This window comes from Danio aesculapii, chromosome 23 (assembly GCF_903798145.1).
Source record: "Danio aesculapii chromosome 23, fDanAes4.1, whole genome shotgun sequence".
Lineage (NCBI taxonomy): Eukaryota > Metazoa > Chordata > Actinopteri > Cypriniformes > Danionidae > Danio > Danio aesculapii.
Window position 1 is genome coordinate 9,973,762 of NC_079457.1, and position 9,502 is coordinate 9,983,263.

Sequence of the window (9,502 nt, forward strand, 5' to 3'; positions counted from 1 at the left end):
TTAAATGCATTGCTTTAACCTATGATCTTGAATAAACAGCTCACAATTATAAAAGCATGTTATGCAGAGTTCAGACTACACAATATACGACAAACTTTGGTAGGATTCATTTGGTGATTCAGAAATAAGATATAAGGAGGCAAGCATCAATCATTTTATCTTAAAAATATTGTGGACAATAACCCAAATATGTTTGATTTTCAGTGCATGATAGACTGTATTTTTTTACTGTACCTGGGTATATAGGTACGTGAAACTAAGTAAAACTTTTACGTCACTACATTAGTTTCCAGTAAACAACTCATTGATTCTAATGATTCGTTAATAGTAAGTTTCCAGTAAATAACTCACTGATTTAAATGATTCATTCAGAGTGAGTTATCAATAAAGATTCAATAGTTCAAATGGTTTATTCAGACTCAGTTGCCAGTAAAAAAACCTCACTGATTCAAACGATCTGTTCAGAGTGAGTTTTCAATAAATGATTTAATGGTTCAAATGATCCGTTCATGGTAAGTTTCCAGTAAACAACTCACTAATTCAAATGATCTGTTCAGGGTAAGTTTACAGTAAACAACTCACTAATTCAAATGATCTGTTCAGGGTAAGTTTACAGGAAACAACTCACTGATTCAAATGATCTGTTCAGGGTAAGTTTCCAGGAAACAACTCACTGGTTCAAATGATCCGTTCAGGGTAAGTTTCCAGTGAACAACTCACTGATTAAAATGATCCATTCAGAGTGAGATTTCAATAAATGATTCTATGGTTCAAATGATTTATTCAGAGTGAGTATCCAGTAAACAACTCACTGGTTCAAATGATTCATTCAGAGTGAGTATCCTGTAAACAACTCACTGGTTCAAATGATTCATTCAGAGTGAGTATCCTGTAAAACAACTCACTGGTTCAAATGATTCATTCAGAGTGAGTATCCAGTAAACAACTCACTGGTTTAAATGATTCATTCAGAGTGAGTATCCAGTAAACAACTCACTGATTCAAATGATCCGTTCAGAATTAATCTCCAGAAAACTGTTTGCTGTTTTTTTTTTTGCAACAGAACTGAATGGGCCTCAACACGTGAATGTGGTTTTACATGTTTGAACTTGAATTAAAACAAATGATCAGTTTGGTTATAAGTTATGGGTAGGCTCACACAGAATCTGCGCGTGCAGAATTCCACAGATTTTTAGCCCATCATTAATTCTGTTTAATTACTTGTGTAAATGTGTGTAATTCTATATTTATTCAGTTTTTTTAATTAATTAATAAGTAATATTATTGACTAATATAAAAATCTTTATCTGATTTATGTACAATGCAGTTTGTACAGTAATATTTTCTGTCTTTTAGTAGATATAATCTACTTGCTTTGTTTACCAAATAAAGTGAATCTAATTGGATTTGCATTTTAAATATTAAATAAAAGTTAAAAAGATATAATTTTTTATTTCACATATTAAGGTTTTAGTTATGATACTCCCAAAATAATTCTGCAGAAATCGTCCGCAGATTCCGTTTGGCCCTAGTTATAGGTCAAAGATCCATAATAATCTTATTTTGTGTTCAACAAAAGAAAGGAACTCTTAAAGGATTGAAACAAGTAAAGGGTGACTAAATGATGACAGAATTTCCGTTTTTGGGTGAACTATCTCTTTAAATCGTCTGTAACACAAAAGAAACATAAAGGATATCAAATGCATGCTGTTTTCTCAGCTCTTGTGAATCTTTAAATAATATGCAAATTTCATTTCACTTTATTATCTCCCTCAAACACTTGCCTGAAATTCCCTGACAAAAAGAAACTCTACATTTATTAAAGGTGTTGAAACATCCAGACACTCATTATAAAACACAGAGAGGAGCTGAGTCTTTCCCTCCAAATTGAAGAGGAAGAATACGCACAGGCAGTATTGTGGTCTATACCCACATAGCAAAATATCTCTGGCCCAGCTCTGGCCCACACAATCAGCTTTTGCTTGGCCCACATGCCGCAGTGAATTACGGTACATGACTGGACCAAGTCTGGATTCCAGACAAGGGCCAAACATGGACCATATCTGGGCCAAGTCTCAGCCAAGTTAATAATCCATAACTGAGCCTGAACTGGGCCAGATATGATGGTGTGTCACGACTGCAATGAAATTGATAAACCCATAAATCATTGCGCTATAGGCTTGCTATGGGTGTGCTTTTTCTCAAAGCGACCCGATTGGTGGAATTTTTTTCTTTATTTGAAAATAATAAAAAATGTATTTTAAAGTGGGTCAAGACAGGCCAAACTTACATGGCCCACATATCAATTATTAACATCTGGGCCAAATACTACATTTTACTTCTGGCCCAAGTATTGTGTGCCGCCTTAAAGACGGTTCCACCTCTGCCAAACCAGAGCCATGTTTGGCCCGCATGCTGTATGCCAGTGCCGGATGAATGCCTGCTGTGCCATATTTATACCAAATCTGGGCCAGAATTCTTTGCTACCTGGGTACTTTTTTATTTTATTACAAGCCATGTTGTATTGACCTGAAACTTTATCCTTGACAATAATGGATTAACGAGGAATAAAGGAGGTGGAGTCTAAAACAAAGGAGGCGGCGATTAAAGAATATGAACATGCAACCCAATCCCAAGTGTTTTTGGAATGTCAAAAAACTCTTTTAGAACCCTTTTACACCTGTATTTATCGTTTATTGTGATCAAACTACATTAAATGCATCTTAACATTGGATAGTCCCTGTTTACACCTAATATTAATATGCATTTTCTCTAGCAATTACATCTTTGCTAGATGTATCACTTCAATATGAATGTAAGTGTACTATAGGATAAACCAGAGATGCCAAAACTAGGGCCTACGGGTCAAAGTTTGTTTGAAAAATGTCCTGCTTGTTACATCAGATCATTTACCTTCACAAAAAAGCAACACAAGATTCATATTAATTCCTGCTTCGTCAGAATATTGTTTTAAAGCATTCAACGCCCTGACTGACAGCAGTCTGAAAAAATAAGCAGTATTTCTGTCCAAAATCATTATGCCTCCCATTCACCTGGTATTAACATGCATTCAAATGAATTCCTTCTCTTTTACAGAAGTGTTCATTGCGATGCAAATGCACTACAGAATAAACGAACCAATAAACAAGTGGGAAAGCAAGAGAATGAAAGGATGTGAATAGTAACTGCAGTTTCATAATATTCAGTGTGTTTTGGTACAATGCAGTTAAGTATAAGAATCAATGGAGCGTCAATTAAACCAATAGCCTACCTGTGTATTGTTACTAACCCTGTCCTTCCCTTTATGAACATTCTGCTGTAATGTATGAATATATTATATTAGTGCACTTTCACAAAACATCCCACATCAATCACATCCAATCAGTGGACATAGACTAGGTGGTCTTTTGTGGTGGTTTGAATACTTTAAACAGACGTCAAACTTCCTAGAGGGCCGCAGCCCTACACAGTTTAGTTCCAACCCTGCCTCAACACACTTACCTGTAGGTTTCAAACAAGCCTGAAGAACTGGAGGTTAGTTATCAGGTATGTTTAATTAGGTTTAAAGCTAAACTGTGCAGAGCTGCAGCCCTCTAGGAACCGAGTTGACACCTGTGCTTTAAAGCTTGGTTAGCTATAAAAGCAACCCAACCAAATCCCAAAAGTCATCGTACACCTCTTTCACCTGTATTCATCGCCCATTGTGATCAAACTACAGAAAATGCATCTTAATATTGGATAGTCCATGTTTACACCTTATATTAATACGCATTTTCTTTAGCAATTACATCTATGCTAGATGTATCACTAGTTTTTAGTTAATAGTATCATCTTTTTGACAATCTACATCAGATATGAACCAAGGTCAAACAGTCATTCATTTGATAGTCTTTTGTTGAAGAAATGTCCTGCTTGTTACATCAGCTCATTTTACTCTCACAAAAAAGCAACACAAGATTCATATTAATTCCTGCTTCGTCAGAATATTGCATTTTGAAGCATTCAACGCCCTGACTGACAGCAATCTGAAAAATAAGCAGCATTTCTGTCCAAATCATTATGCCTCCCATTCACCTGGTATTAACATGCATTCAAATGAATTCCTTCTCTTTTACAGAAGTGTTCATTGCGATGCAAATGCACTACAGAATAAACGAACCAATAAACAAGTGGGAAAGCAAAAGAATGAAAAGGATGTGAATAGTAACTGCAGTTTTCAATAATATCCAGTGTGTTTTGGTACAATGCAGTTAAGTATAAGAATCAATGGAGCCCTCAATTAAACCCAATAGCCTACCTGTGTATTGTTACTAACCCTGTCCTTCCCTTTATGAACATTCTGCTGTAATGTATGAATATATTATATTAGTGCACTTTCACAAAACATCCCACATCAATCACATCCAATCAGTGGACATAGACTAGGTGGTCTTTTGTGGTGGTTTGAATACTTCATAAAACAGACGTCAAAAAACTTCCTAGAGGGCCGCAGCCCTACACAGTTTAAGTTCCAACCCTGCTTCAACAACACTGACCTGTAGGTTCAAACAAGCCTGAAGAACTGGAGGTTAATTAATCAGGTATGTTGATTAGGTTTAAAAGCTAAACTGTGCAGAGCTGCAGCCCGCCAGGAACCGAGTTTGACACCCTGTCGCTTTAAAGCTTTGGGTTAAAAGCAACCCGAACCAAATGCTATAAGTCATCTGATACCACTCTTTTCACCTGTATTCATCGTCCCACTTGTGATCAACTACAGTAAAATGCATCCTTAATATTGGATAGTCCCTGTTTACACCTAATATTAATATGCATTTTCTCTAGCAATTACATCTTTGCTAGATGTATCACTTCAATATGAATGTAAGTGTACTATAGGATAAACCAGAGATGCCAAAACTAGGGCCTACGGGTCAAAGTTTGTTTGAAAAATGTCCTGCTTGTTACATCAGATCATTTACCTTCACAAAAAAGCAACACAAGATTCATATTAATTCCTGCTTCGTCAGAATATTGTTTTAAAGCATTCAACGCCCTGACTGACAGCAGTCTGAAAAAATAAGCAGTATTTCTGTCCAAAATCATTATGCCTCCCATTCACCTGGTATTAACATGCATTCAAATGAATTCCTTCTCTTTTACAGAAGTGTTCATTGCGATGCAAATGCACTACAGAATAAACGAACCAATAAACAAGTGGGAAAGCAAGAGAATGAAAAGGATGTGAATAGTAACTGCAGTTTCAATAATATTCAGTGTGTTTTGGTACAATGCAGTTAAGTATAAGAATCAATGGAGCGTCAATTAAACCCAATAGCCTACCTGTGTATTGTTACTAACCCTGTCCTTCCCTTTATGAACATTCTGCTGTAATGTATGAATATATTATATTAGTGCACTTTCACAAAACATCCCACATCAATCACATCCAATCAGTGGACATAGACTAGGTGGTCTTTTGTGGTGGTTTGAATACTTTAAAACAGACGTCAAACTTCCTAGAGGGCCGCAGCCCTACACAGTTTAGTTCCAACCCTGCCTCAACACACTTACCTGTAGGTTTCAAACAAGCCTGAAGAACTGGAGGTTAGTTATCAGGTATGTTTAATTAGGTTTAAAGCTAAACTGTGCAGAGCTGCAGCCCTCCAGGAACCGAGTTGACACCTGTGCTTTAAAGCTTTGGTTAAGCTATAAAAGCAACCCAACCAAATCCCAAAAGTCATCTTACACCTCTTTTCACCTGTATTCATCGCCCATTGTGATCAAACTACAGAAAATGCATCTTAATATTGGATAGTCCATGTTTACACCTTATATTAATACGCATTTTCTTTAGCAATTACATCTATGCTAGATGTATCACTAGTTTTAGTTAATAGTATCATCTTTTTGACAATCTACATCAGATATGAACCAAGGTCAAACAGTCATTCATTTGATAGTCTTTTGTTAGAGAAATGTCCTGCTTGTTACATCAGATCATTTATCTTCACAAAAAAGCAACACAAGATTCATATTAATTCCTGCTTCGTCAGAATATTGCATTGAAGCATTCAACGCCCTGACTGACAGCCGTCTGAAAAAATAAGCAGCATTTCTGTCCAAAATCATTATGCCTCCCATCCAACACCTGGATGCCATGTCTGTTCCATTACAATCATTCTGAACACCATCTCTTACCTTGACATATCGCAGGTTTACGCTCGAGCTCCGGCGCAAAGCCATTGTAGTAATAAAAAGCAAGGATGCCAATCATCTGTGCCAACCTTTGTGGGAAATCTCTTGACTCATATTCATGACAGCTCATCTCTGTCGAGCGGATTGTGTAATATTCTGTGGTCAGACGGTCGTCTTTGCTTTTGATGGGCGGTTCAGAGGTTAGAAAGGAGACTTGAAGAGTATTAAATGTCAACAGCATCCTCCCACAGAGATCTTGCGGGGTGGTTTCAGGGAGCCTTCGGATGAATGGCTGAGAGGGGAAAAAAAACAGATGAAGCTGCTTCATTTAGATGCTTTCAGTGCTGTGTTTCTCTAGGATGCCTAAATAACTGGAGATTGAATTATTATCGGTGATTACAGTTATTATCTGACTAATTTTATGTATGTGCTGGAAAGGTCGAAACTGTGGGCTTCCATACTGTGAAAACTGCTGAATGTGACTTCATGCTGTTACTAAAATATCGCTCTCTCTCTCTCTCTCTCACACTGTAATTTTGGCCATAATTTGGCCGTCTTCTGAAACTTTAAAAATCATAAAATCATGGTCATGGAGGAGTGCAGAGCATGAGACTGATTCCTGTAAGACCCCAGTGACAGACGAGTGTTGGCATTGATCCTAAGGGCCAGCCTGTACACCAACCGGTGACCTCTCCCACCTGTAGCCTCTCCACGATGGACATCCAGCGTTCTCCAGCCTCCGGCGCTTAGACTGCAGCTCTGCACAAAAAGTGTGGCCAGAGAAGAAATGGTCATGCCCAACTAAACCTGGTTTCTCTCAAGGCTTTTTTTTCCCTTTCACTTTCGTCAATTGGTGAAGTTTGTTCCTCGCCACTGTCGCCATTGGCTTGCTTGGTTTGGGACTTGTGGAGCTGCACATCAATGGATTTGCTCTTCAGTGTAAATTAAACCACACTGAACTAAACTAAACTGAACTTAAACTCTGAAGACTGACACCTTTTCAATTTACTATAATATTTTATGTTAAGCTGCTTTGACACATTAACCATTGTAAAAGCGATATAGAAATAAAGATGAATTAAATGTAATTGAATTAAAAGATTCAGAAAATCCTATGCTTAAAAAATGTGGTTACTGATTATTGATTTGTAACCCAACTTTGGGTCAAATATGGACAAATCCAACCGGCGTAATTTAAATTTAATACAAATTAACCAATGTAGCGTTTGTCCATGTTTCACCCAATGTTTGGTTACGACAACCCAACATTTTTAGAGTGCATATTCACCAACTGAAAATTAATGGCCATTTGATCAAACTGTCAATATTTCAGCAATGTCCAAAGATTTGAGGCACTTTCCTAAAGTTTAACTTTAAGTACAAGTTGGCAATCAAACCAAGAACAAATAGAAGTGCTAAAACTGACATCATTTGGTGAGAGAGAGAGAGCTCTAGAAATACAAATTTCAGGATCTCTCATTCTAAACACAGTCTATAAAATGCTGGGTTGTGTTAACTTTGCGTTGGGTCAAATACAGAAAGGGCAAACCAATACCAACCACGTTAAATATTGAAATTTTACATTTAGCAACAGACAGTTAATGGCTATTCCATCAAATTTTCTTCTAACATAATTCTGGCAGAAGATCTGAGATATTTTCCTACAGTGTGACTTCTAATATGATGGCCATCAACCAAAGAACCAATTGTAACAAATCTTTAAGAGAGAGAGAGAGAGAGAGAGAGAGAGAGAGAGAGAGAGAGAGAGAGAGAGAGAGAGAGAGAGAGAGAGAGAGAATACCAATTTCAGTATCTTTCATTCTAGAACACAATCTATAAAATGCCGGGTTGTCATAACTCTGCATTGGGTCAAATACAGTATGGACAAACCAACCATATTGCAATTTAAATTTAACTGAAAGAATTAATGTCATGGGCTTCATGGTGGCTTCATTTGACCCAAAGTGAGGTTGTGGTGAACCAGCATTTGTTAGAGTGCATGTTCACCAACCGACAGTTAATGGCTATTCAATCCAATTTTCTTCCAACAAAATTCTAGCAGATTTAAGACACTTTCCTGCAGTGTGACTTGAAATCAAGAACCAATCTGTGCACACAGTGACATATCTTGAAAAGAGAGCTTGAAGAGAGAGGTCTGAAAATGCCCCAATTTAAGAATACATTTTTCTAAAATGCACTCTTAAAAAATGCTGGGTTGTTGTAACTGTATTGGGCCAAATATGGACACACGCAACCAGGGCTTTACATTAACACCCGCCAACCCGGTAAATGCGGGTAGATTGCATCGGTGGCGGGTTAGAGAGAAACTCCCGCCAGCCACTTTGGCTGGCTGGTTGAAAATAATTTTCCCAGATAATAATTCTTAAAAGCAGGGTTCGAAAATAAGGATGGTCAAATATGCATGCAAAGGTGATCTTGGAATTGAGAAGCAACACGACAGACAAAAATAATTGCGTTCGCAACTTCGCGCGAGCAAAGCAGCGAATATCGAGTGAGAGGATAATCACTCGCGCTAACAGCTGAGGTGATGCGCGCGACTGTTTATAACGCGTGCGCGCCCCAGTCTTGCTGCTTTCAAGAGCTCCAGAGTTGACTTATTGTAAGCAGTGCCAGTTGCTTTCGCTTTAACCATCCATTGAACAGATTATTTATGGGTCTAACATTACCCCTGTGTGTGTGATCATCCTTTCATTATCACACGGTATGTTTTTAGCTGCTTTCTTTTGCGTTAATATGGTTTAATTATCATTTTTACAATAACATTGCTTTAATGGTAGATTAACTCCCCATTTATGTGTAGTTAACTGGTGATCTGAGACTTTTAGCCAGGACAGATGACTGCATATGTTTTGTTAAATAAAAAGTATAGTATACAGCTTTATTTTGCTTGTTTTGACACATTTAAAATATGTGGCTAAGAAATAATTAATTGTTTATGTTTGGTGTGGTCAGAGATAAAATTGGAAATCCGTCATTTTGAGCTCTGAATATCATGTGAAATAAAAACTAATTGTAATACTATGAAACCATGACCTACTGTATTTGCGCATGATTATTGAGCAAGCTCATACACGACACACAAAAAGTGAAATGAATGAGGAGGCATGTGGAGATAACGCAAAATCTGAATCAAGTAATTTTAGCGTGTCAGTCATATTTATGTGTATAAAATATTTCCCAACAATAAAATTGTGGCTAGTGAAAATGACGACTGGCTAGTAATGTTGGAAAACTACTAGCCACAGTGGCTGTGATCAAAAAAGTTAAAGTCAAGCCCTGCACACAACCATTGGGTTAAAATGTGTGA